We start from the raw sequence: 11586 nt of genomic DNA, 5'->3' as shown, positions 1-11586 counted from the left end.
AAGAGTCACAACACACCCATAAGCTCCCATATGTCCAGCTTGTAACCAGCATATGCCGAGTTGTTGGAAGAGAAATTTTCTCTCGACTTTAATGAAAACTGCCAGAGCAGCGTTCCATTTCTGCCTGAGGTTCATAAACTGCACAGAGCTTATTACTCCCCTTGGGAAATTTGTCTTTTTGGTCACTTTGTATATTAATGCTCAGGGGCAATTTAACACAGACAAGCAGCATTCAAATAGATCATAAAGAAATTGTTCAATTATGTGGAATCAGAGATTATATGTGCAGTTTAAATGTGCAAATTCTAAAAAGACAAAAAATAATCATAATAAAAAAACAACAAACTTCAAAATGCTACTTTCCTGTCTGTTTGGACCTTTCCTGTAAACCAGAGGAGACTCTGATCATTCAATAGTTTATCTTATCTCTCCTCATGCAGGCTGCAAGGTCTCTCATTCTGCTGAATAGTGCAACACCAGTATTTTAAGAATGCCCTGATTCAACTGAGTACAATGTTTTCAGCAGCACGACCAGAAACTTTTACATAAACCTTTGCAGAAACAAATGTTTCTGCAAGATAAACAAGACACAATAGTCTAGTTCAACAATAACAGGCAACAGTTTCCTCAGTTTGCCAAATGACTACTGCTGCCTAATCAGGATGGAGGCTTTAAGGAGCCGTCATAGAAAAAAAAAAAAAAAAAAAAATCAAAATGGCAGAACTCCAGACATAGAAGGACAAAGCTGCCAGAATAGAAAGAGAAGACAATTTGAACACACATTTCTCAGCTAATGATAATGTAAAAGTTTGCCCTCAGGTCCTTTGAACACCAGAAATCATGGAAAAAACAAAAGCCCAGCTGTAAACAAACTGTCCCTTTTCTCACCAAGTCACACTATGTTTGTGTAACGTAGCATATTATAAAAGTAGAGTAGCAGGACTGGTGATGACACTCTCTTTATTGCAAGAAATGAAATGTAATTTCAACATTTTCTTGAGTCAAAGCCCAGTGTGTAATCTGTATTCCAGGCTGGAATGGTTCTCTGCTATTGCCTTGTCTTTACTCATTCACCTTGTTCACAGCAGCTTTGGGTGACAATCCCAAACAGAGCAGAACACATTGAGGAGTGCTGCGGGAAGAGGGATCAGTGCCCAGGGAATGAAAGCTGTTCGCTTCAGACACGCTCACGTCAATGAACTGTGATATCTTAAAGACAGTGAGGACCCACTGGACACAGTTTGAACTGTGAGAGACCTCAGGGGGAAGGCTGGGCCCGATGGTGAGTGTGCAGCACTGCCAAACCTCATCTAAAGCTTTATTAGAAATTCATAGACATGAGCATGTTTATTACATGGACATGCTTGTCCGGTGCTGATTGGATGATGCGACCAGACAACACATTTTCAACTGTTTGCCAAATAAATGATTAGCTAACTGGTGAGGGAGGGCGAGTTTTATTTGGGTTAGGCTTGGATTTAAACAGCTGAAGTGTTCATTAAGGCTGCATCAAGGTTTGTTGTGTGGCAACAATAAATAGCTGTCAATCAGGGAAGTTTGTTTTTCAACTGTAAAATGTTTCAGCATTGATTAATGAGCATTAGAAGTGCTGGTTGGCAGATTTTGTTACCTTTGGATAGAGCCAGGTTAGCTGTTTCTCCTTGTTTCCAGTCTTTATGCTAAGCTAAGCTAACCAGGAGCTGGCGGTATCTTTAAATTTAGCCGTGGTATTGACCTTCTTACCTACCTTTCTCCAGCTGGCCCATAACCTAAACCATGTGTTTTTATTGTCACTATGATGATGATGATGATGATGATGATGATGCTGCCATCTTTTTAATCCAAAAGATGACCTCATTTTTCAACCAAACCTCAACCATCGTGTTGTTACATCATAAAACAAGCTTACATTTCAAAAGGAAATGACACAAATGGAGATTTTGTGATTTAATTTGGAGGAACTTGAACGAATCGTTTAAATATGATATGAATCAACATTTCTAGCCCTGTGTGCATCATACTCTCCAGTCCTTGTTGTCCTTGTCTCACTACACTATTTCAGCCACCCCCTCATGTGCATAATATAGTGGTTAGACGGAATTACATTGCATTTCTCACCTTTGGATGATAAAGGACAGAGTTCCACAGTGATAGGTTATTCAAAACACACGTGAAGTCCATGAAGACAATTTTTGTCTTATTTTCCTCTCTTTAACAGAGACGGTACCTGCTGATTTAATGGCCTTTAATCTGGTCATTTTAAGTCGTGTATTATTCCAGCGCACAGCTGCGGGTGGCTTGTGTCATACAGTTTGTGTTAAGTTAATTCGGTGGAAAAACAAAGGTGTTGCAATTGGGGCCCATGTAGAAATAAATCATTTTATAGTACATTGATGTTTTGACTCTCCCTTTAGAGCTCAGTGAAAATCCCATTACCAATTATTGTAGCTGCCTGACAAGTTACCACATGAGAGTAGAGCCTTTATTTTAATGCAGGTTCATTTTTCAGACAAAATACTGTGTGGCAACAACTAGAGGCAGGGCCAATTATTTATACAAATTATATTACTTACAGCCTTGTGGAAGCAAGAACTGTAAACAACAGCAACACTTGCACAACCAATATAAACATATTTGTGATTATCCTGGTTGGATATTGGATGGATTTGTTGGCAGGAGTGGCTGCAGAACGGATGGAGCCCCTCAAACACTCACAGCTCTGAAGAAGCTTTTTGTGTTAAGGGCCAAATAAAAAGCACAGCTGTCCTCGTCTTTTCTTCGCTTCATTAGAAAGTATGATTACAGCAGCTTATACAATCAGAGAAAAATAATTAAAAGCTGTGTGACTTTCAGTGGGAGAAAGTGTTGATGTCAGTAAATTTACCCACGTACATTTACTTTACTGGACGCTTTCCATTTGCTGCTACTTTGTACTTTTACTGTAATGCATTTTTACTTTTTACTCCACTACATTGATAACTAGAGCTTTAAGACTTCACATACAGAACAGATGACCATCGTATTAAGTAGGATAGACTGATTTACATTAAACTACCTAATAAATATTCATGTAGTTTAAATGACATTCACTTCCATCAGGCACTTTAAAATGCTGCTTACACATTATTGCATCAATACTGATCATTGTTTTATTCAATTATTCAAGTATGTATGTATTTATTTAGTATATATTATGGGGGCCATACTGAATAAGGACCGCTTTTGATACTTTAAGTGCAGTTTGATGATGGTACTTCTGTATTTCAGTATAATTTCAGAGGCTCTGAATCCTCGATCCACCGCTGGTGATTTTAGAGATTTGGGGCTGTCTCGGGGAGGATCCAGTGTTTAATTTGACATGAAGGCCACAGTGCCTTGTTTCAGGCTGCAATTAACAGTTACTTCATTTTCGATGAATCTACCAATTTTCCCAATCAATCATTTGGGGGATAAACATTAGAAAGAAGTGAAAAATGTCCCTCACAATATCCTAGAGTGCAAAGTGACGTCATCAAATGCCTTTTTTTGTCAGGCTAATGTACAATATACTATAGTATTTATTATAATGCAGCAAAGAACACATTTTTTTGTTATTCTTGCTTGAAAATCACTTGAATGATTAGTCAGTTATGGAGATAGGTAAGAGTTTTCTGTTGGATAGTGGATTAATTCACTGATTATTGCAGCTCTAAAGGGGTTTATTGTGTAGTATCCACATATGGATTAACAGGACAGTTGGGTTGTATTATAAGTAATGGTGTGTGTCAGTCGAGGAAACAAAGCAACAAAGTAAACAAACAAAAACCAACACTGATATGATGATCATAATCATACAAAAGTCAGACCCTGCTGCAGGCCTTCAGACCTGTCTTTGCCAGGTTTCATATAGTTTCATACTTTAAATACAGTATACGTGCCATGGCCCATCTCAGTCAGAGACTTTCTAAAGACTTCTCAGCGAGGTAATCACCAGTGCACTATTCTGCTCCACCTGTTTCAGATTTCATCTAGATAGACAGATTTTCTGTGGCAAGCTGTGTATTTATAGCAAAGAGGGGGGAAAAAACGCTTAGTCAGGACTCAAAAGCAAAAGCATAGACTGAAATATCCACATATTTATCAGTCCTTGGCCACAAAGCTGGATCACAGACTTTATTACTATAAAATATAGGGCTCATATAGATAAGAAAAGTGTCTGGCACTCTCCTTCCCCATTCCACAAATACGATATTATATATTATTATTATAATTTGATATTCCTTATATTTTATTCTACATTACACTATGTTTATTATGTTATTATGCTGCACCATGTTAAATTACTTATATTACAACATTCATCTTTATTTAGATTTTATTGTACTATATTATATTATACCATATTATGTTACATTAAACTGTTTTATTAAATTATTTACCATATAATATTCCTACCTTAACACAGACAAACACTTATTAGTCAATCATATTCTCATTGTGGTGAATGATGTTATAGTAGATGGTTTCATATTACATTTTCACAGCCATTAATGACACCACCATGTCACTTCGCTTCAGACACTATGAGCACTATTAGTTTAAGTACAACACTATTCGCGGGCTCTGTATGTATACTGCCTGGCATGTAAGTTTGAGTTTAAATGCTCTTGTGTAGTTTCTGCTTTTATTCATCTATTTCTACTCATATTTTGATTTTATATATGTCTATTGATTGATTTATTTACTTTTGTCTCCGTGAATTCTTGTAAATCTGTGTGATCCAATTCTTACCTTCATAATTTGCAAATACACATGTATTATTATGTTGCCATGGTGGCACCTGTCTGTTGTGTTGATTCATCAAAGTTGATATTGACCATTTTTTTACAGCACACATGATCATAGTCGGAAAATCACAGGTGTTATAAATAACATTAACTATGGCTCTGTATCCCAGTTAACCATGACAGTGGGATAGGGAGCCAGGATACCAGGACCCCGAAAGTGAAGCAGCTAAATGGAATTCAGCCTTCGTTCATTTTATTACTTGTCATGACATGTCGAAGTGTCCTCTGTGAAAAACCTGAGGTGGAATGAAAGGCAGTCATCTGTGTTGTGTTGGGTTAATCCCCTAAATAATGTGGTTTATTAATTGAATTTACTCTGAAATCTGCTATGTAATCATATTGCATGTTCTGTAATTCTGTCTGTGATGTGATGATGTGCTGTCACTGCCATCATGGCAGAGTCTTTATTCGTGTATCACAGCAGCGATCTGCTGGCGTGTTTCGCTGCTGTGAGTGGGAATACATAGAAAACCCATCTACTGATGAAGTGGAAAACTTGTTGTACATAATAAGATTAATATTGAAATGCTGAGGAGAAAAAGCACACACGTAGAGAGAGTCCTTGTTTACGTCCTCAGAAAACTTAAGGAAGCACGTAAACATGAGCATCTTTGAGCACAGCTTCCGTTCGCTCCGCCTGCAGCCTTCCCGGTGTCTCTTGACAGCATCAGAAGGCTAAGTTGAGCGAAAACTGTTTTCAGTTTCAGGACATTTTCTGCAGGCATGTGCCCACTCTGAAGTGGCAACAGCAGCCTGGATGGTGCTCAGGGCCACTGCATGGGCAGATTATATAACGTCTTAATACTGTACAGCAAGGCAGATGAAATCTCTCAGTGATGTGTCTGTTTACCCCTTGACGTAGATACTACATGATAACTAATAAAGCCAGACAAACAAAAAGCAGCAAAAAAAATCAAAAGAAGCACAGTGCATACAGTGTTAACCGTTCTTGTCAGTCTGATTTTTGAATTTAATGAATCGTGAAATGACATGCCAACATGCATGCTCTCATATTTAGGGCTACTGGTTAAAGCATACGATCTTTTATTCCTAATCACAGTCTTCCTGCAGAATAATGTTTTTGTCAGTAGCATCTCCGCCGCCAGCACTTTTCCCTGGAAACTTGCACAAAACACAGACAAAGGCAACCACATGCAACCTCTACTCCTGCGCTCCAAATAGTCAACCACCAGCAGTCTGCAAGGTGACAAATGAATGCTGTCACTTGGCTAAACTCCTACTTGCACTTTTATTACAGTTATGTACTGTAGTTCTGTTTTGTTTTGCTATTTGTGTGTGTGTGTGTGTGCGCGCGCTTGCGTGCGTGCGTGAGCGCGTGCGTGCGTGTGTGTGTGTGAAATGCCCAAAATAACACACTGAGATTTTTCTTTTTCATACAAAAGCCGAACCTTGCTCAAAACTCTCACACACCAAACAGGGAAGATAAAAATACAAGGGTTGCCCTTAGCTGCATGAAGAATGGGTTTATTCTGAATAACAGCAGGGTCTTGTATCACTGATATCTGGGTGTGAACGCTACAATAATAGAACACATTTGACTGGATAGAGACGTGGTTGAATAAAACTGTAACCCTGTGCCCTTCACGCCACCCGGTTTTGCTCGTCTATCTGAGGGCCATTAGGGGAGTCGCTGAGAGAGCAAGTGTCACTCTGCATTAGTCCACCGGTCTCGTCCGTCCATTCCATCCTGCCTGATAGGACACAGTCTTATATCATAACCCGCTGTGTCAAATCTGAAATCACAGTCTCCACCGAGCATTATCGCCCCTGCACTGATCCTAATCACACTAATGCTTTCTTTTATGCAAAGGCGAGAACATGATGTCTTGGTGAGATGATGTCCGTACATAAGAATCCTGGTAAATCACCGTATCTGCAGCTGGTCTGTGTTGCTGTCATGTCCAGGCAGCAACACGAGCCGAGTTCTGAAAAATCACAATTTAGTGTAAATTGAGCAGAAACGGCTCAGGAACAAGAGGTCACGCTCTCCTGTATGACCCAGAGAAAAATCACATGAAAAGCATCAGTTTACTGTAATATTTCTGCATGTGTGATAGTTAGAGGGGATGTTTCTGTGTGGCGTGGGGCTCAGAGGCCATGAGTAGTAGGGTTTGTTTGTGTGGGTGTCTGTGCAGAGGGCGCAAGGACACATTGTTCACATTGTTACATGTGATGAGATTTTCATTTTGGCAAGAATGGATGTCTAATATCCGAACAATAGGCTGAACACACCTCTTGAACCTGTCACTTCAGTGCATGGAGTGGGTGTTTTATAAGTGATGTGATTATTATGTAAGTTCTCACCACTCCAATTAGATCCTCTGGAGCAGTAGGAATGATATACAGTATATTAGAGCTACTAGTGACTGTGTTGCTGTTACAGTCAGTACACAGTACAATGCAATCAAGCTGATTGAAAAGTGGTTAATTGGAAGGATAAAGGGGAGTGAGGATGACAGGGACGGCAGAAGGTAGAGAGGTGATGGTGGAAAGCAGAGCTGAGGAGCAGGAGGCAGACAGGCTGGAGGGCAGAGATCCTGGAAGCTCAAGCAGTAAAAGACTGAGGCCAAAGCTCCCAAGCAAAAGTCCTCACACGTCATTTGGTGATCCATATAAGACAACAAGCACCTTCTTTCTTTCCTATTGCAGTGTGACACAGCATGCTTAACTTACAGAAATCAGCGATATGGAGCTGCATTTCTAACAGTGAGACTTAAACTACACATCATATTACAGTATTTCCTCCCTCTATTACTGTATCTTTGATCTGACCTGCAGCCACTGCTTCTTCCAGAGTGTTTCTCTAATATTTGTGAGATATGTCTCCAAAATGATTAGCTGATCATTTCTCTTTGGGAAGAGATTATTTAATTAGCTTGCCCTTTCCCAGTAGCTTAACCTTTCAAAATGTCAGGTGAAAGGGTTTTAAAACAAGTGTGCCATATTCTCAGGAAATTCCTCTTTTAGGGGGCTCATGATGACCTATAGAAGTGTGGCGAAAAATAAGCTCTGACAGTGATGAATCTTAGAGCTCAGAGCAATTTGTTATAGTCCAGATATGTTCTTGGAAACCCCTTTCAAAGCACAACTCCCACTGAGCTGGACTGACCTGTCTGTGGGCTTACATAACAACCACCTGTCCAGACTTCTGAAGAACTTAGAAATGTTGTCATATTAGGTTTGTGCTCAATATGGTGCTTTATTTCTACATAATATAAAACAAAAATCTGGCTTAACTAGATGGGCGATAGAGGACAAATTATAACTATTCCCCACAGTGACAGGGCCATTTGTTTGCTCTAAGGCAGATCAATCCAACTCTATCTTCTCTGAATTTCCTCTGCCTTTGTTGTCACCACTCTTGCTGTCTTTAGTAATCATTAGCTTTCATGTCAAATAAATGGGCTGTTTCATTGCCAGTGTTGCTGCAGCTCCACCACTGGTCAAAATAAATGGAAATGAATAAGGGTTGCTTTGCAAGGACATACCATACACGCAGAGCAAACGTGGCCGAGCAATAAAGGCTTCTGCCAGAGTGAATTGGATCACGTGGATGACACATCTACTGCACTTTACCTCCAGAAGAAAAAGAGAAAATATGTGAAAATTTAATGAGTCTAAGAGGAATATGGTGTTCAGGAAAAGCGATGCGATAAACTGCAGCCTGTCGTGGAAATGTCACAAGCCCACGATGTTAAAAATAAAACGCAAATTGTGGTGAAAAAAAGTCTTGTTCTTGCACGATCACTGTTGAGATTATGTTGTCAGTTATTTTTTGCTCAATATTGCAAGTGGATCGTTTTTCCAAACCACAAAACACAGCATGCGCTCCTGCCACGACAGCTCTGTGGTTATCAGTTCAACTGCAAGCAGTAATTGTTATGAAGACTTGAGTGACTATAGAATCAAGTCTCCAGCTGTCAGGTGTACTGTATATTCTACACATACAGTTGAGCATCTGCCTTTCCTCTGCTGGTATCAGTAAATAATGCACTCCTATGCATCTGCAGCCTGACTTAATACATAATTCACACAATGATGCAGTGAGCAGCCCTGATGCCATTCACACTAGAGATGGGAACTGTGCTTAAACCTACAGCACTTCTATACTATAATCCTGAACTCTATTAGCTCCTTGCAAGTTTATTTTGTGTATTGTCAGTAGAACTATTACCATCAGCTGTACCACTCATCTATATCACCCATCGTTGAGCTATCGTTACAGAACATCTTAATGCAAAGAACAAATGAATTTACTCCCAAACACTTGCTCAGAGTAACACTAATAGAGAGAATAATACACAGTGCGGATGTTTTGGGGCTATGTTTGCTGTCTTGCTGTCTATTTTCTATTTTCTTTCACATTATTTTATCACATATGAGTCACCGCTGATGGAAACCTTTCTGAGACTGTTCTGTGACTCTGTTTTACAGAGTCACGCAAGCATGCAGGGATGGTTTTGAAGGCCTTGTGTACCGCAGGTGGTGTTTATAGGCCGTCAGTGGCCTTGGAGATGTCCTAATATAATTATAGCAATAGTTGTCTGCAGAACTGAACAAACAGTGAAGCCTCTCTGTGCTCCACCACCACCACCCGCTGCTGGCACTGACAGCACACTACATGAGAATATGCAAATGTGCATCAAACCTGAGAACATTTCCATTAAACTTCATATTTCAGGGGGATGATTCGTATTGGAAATAAAAAAACAAATGCATCATTCTCATTCGCGTGCAGGCGAGCTACCAGGTTTTGGCCTTGTCAAGCACTCGTCAGCATCATACAGGAGAAATGTTGCCGTTGAGACTTGTTGGGTTCTGTTCAGTCAGGCAAAAAGAAAAAAGTGGCTTCATTTCAACTTGTGCTGCTAAACTATTCTGTTGAGAGCATTGCATTAGCTTGATTATAGTTTTATCTGTCAAATGAATGCGCGGAAATAGCTGACATAACATTATGTTGCAAATCCAATTTCATATTGATTGACAGTGCGAGATTCACCAAGCCCATATAACGGCTTCCTGCACTATTAGAGCGTATTGCGGTGTTATTTGCTTTGGAAAAAGAGGGCATTTGCTGGGAGTAATTAGTTAAGCTCCTCTGACTTTGGAAATTTAATTGCAGGTACAGTAGAACCAGCTAACAATGGGATAACTGAAGCATTACAGTCTGTGAGGGACTAACAAACAGCAGGAGCCTCCCTCCTGACAAACAACACTGGAACACACAGACAGACAGACAGACAGACAACAGACAGACAGACACTTACATGGACATACGCTGACACACACTTTAAGAAAAAACATACATCGGCTCCTGCCCTCTTGATTCTTTGATCCATTAATGACATGCAATATTTATACTTGCAGCTCCTGAATGTTTCATTATAACTGCAGAGATGTGGAGTGCATTGCTGAGAAGTATGGCACAGACTACCTACCAAATGTTTATCATTTATCATGCATTGCTGGCAGGGGCCAAAATTAGCATTGGCCACTCTCCAAATGCAAGTAAAAATATACGTCGGCATAGAAAATAAACGAGGTCAGCCGCCATTGGCTGGTTGTTTAAATCGGGCTACTTCACCACAAACTCTCGTCACTACAGCGCATAAGGTGATTGACCATGTTTTGTTCTGCACACTGGCGGCGGTATGCAAAGTATGACCATCAATAATTGTATCCCAATTGTTTGACTGACCCTCGCTGCTCACCCTCACTTGCATTACGCTTACTTTTATATTGTATTTTGGCCGCTGTTTTGTTTTTCAGTTTACCAGTCATTGGCAGCTAGATTCATTATGCGCCCTGACTGTTAGCTTAGTGTGCTGTTCCTATGAAAAGCTTGACCTTGACTGCTGCTTTCATGCATCCCTGTACATGTAATCAAACCATAAGGGACTACCATTAGGTTAATATCATGTACTATAACCTGCATGTCAGGTTATATAAAGATAAATATTTCCCTTGCTTTTCCAGTGGTAATCATTATTTGCCACAATTTATGAACATGTGCTGCTCATCATGTTTGCCGTTCAGCCTACACAAAACCTCATGTAACAGAGTTGTTAAATCACCTTAAACTGTGGTATTTGCTCGCAGAGAATATCCATCATACGTTTTAATATGCAAGATTGATTTCTCTTTACATTAGCAGGTTTATCTTAACACCCATAATAGCTGGGAAATCAATCACGGGAACAGTGCCGGGAATGTGACATAGTGGACACTGGTAATTATTTAAAAGGATCACTGACTATTAATGGTATTTTGCCTCACCTTTCCCATTATCTGTAGCAACCAGTTTGTTTTCCTCTCAATTAGGCACGCAGGCAGTGAGCAACACCCATCTCCTATTACTGCGATATGGCAACAGAGGCCATGGGGGAAGGGAAAATAACAGGCTGCTGTTGTTGTTACCGCTGCTGCTGCTGCTGCTGCTGCAAAGGGATTGTTTTTAGCATTTTCTTGGCTACATTTCATTCCACTTTATTCTCTCCACCATAACTTGCCTCTGCTATTAAACCTTTGTCACTCCCTTTTGGAGGTCTAAAATGACTGGGTCGTTGAAACCTAACCTGAATCAAAGTCGTGATGTTTTTGCTGTGTGTGGCGTGTGTTTTCTACCTCTTTGGTGTGCAGAGGATATTAAGCAGAAAAACAAGCCAGGGATGTAATGAAATTCAGTCAGTAGCAGACAAGTGGGATTTAACATGTTCCTTGAGCTATAGTTATATGTAGC

Source organism: Chaetodon trifascialis, chromosome 5 (assembly GCF_039877785.1).
Source record: "Chaetodon trifascialis isolate fChaTrf1 chromosome 5, fChaTrf1.hap1, whole genome shotgun sequence".
NCBI lineage: Eukaryota > Metazoa > Chordata > Actinopteri > Chaetodontiformes > Chaetodontidae > Chaetodon > Chaetodon trifascialis.
This window is presented reverse-complemented; position numbering follows the sequence as displayed.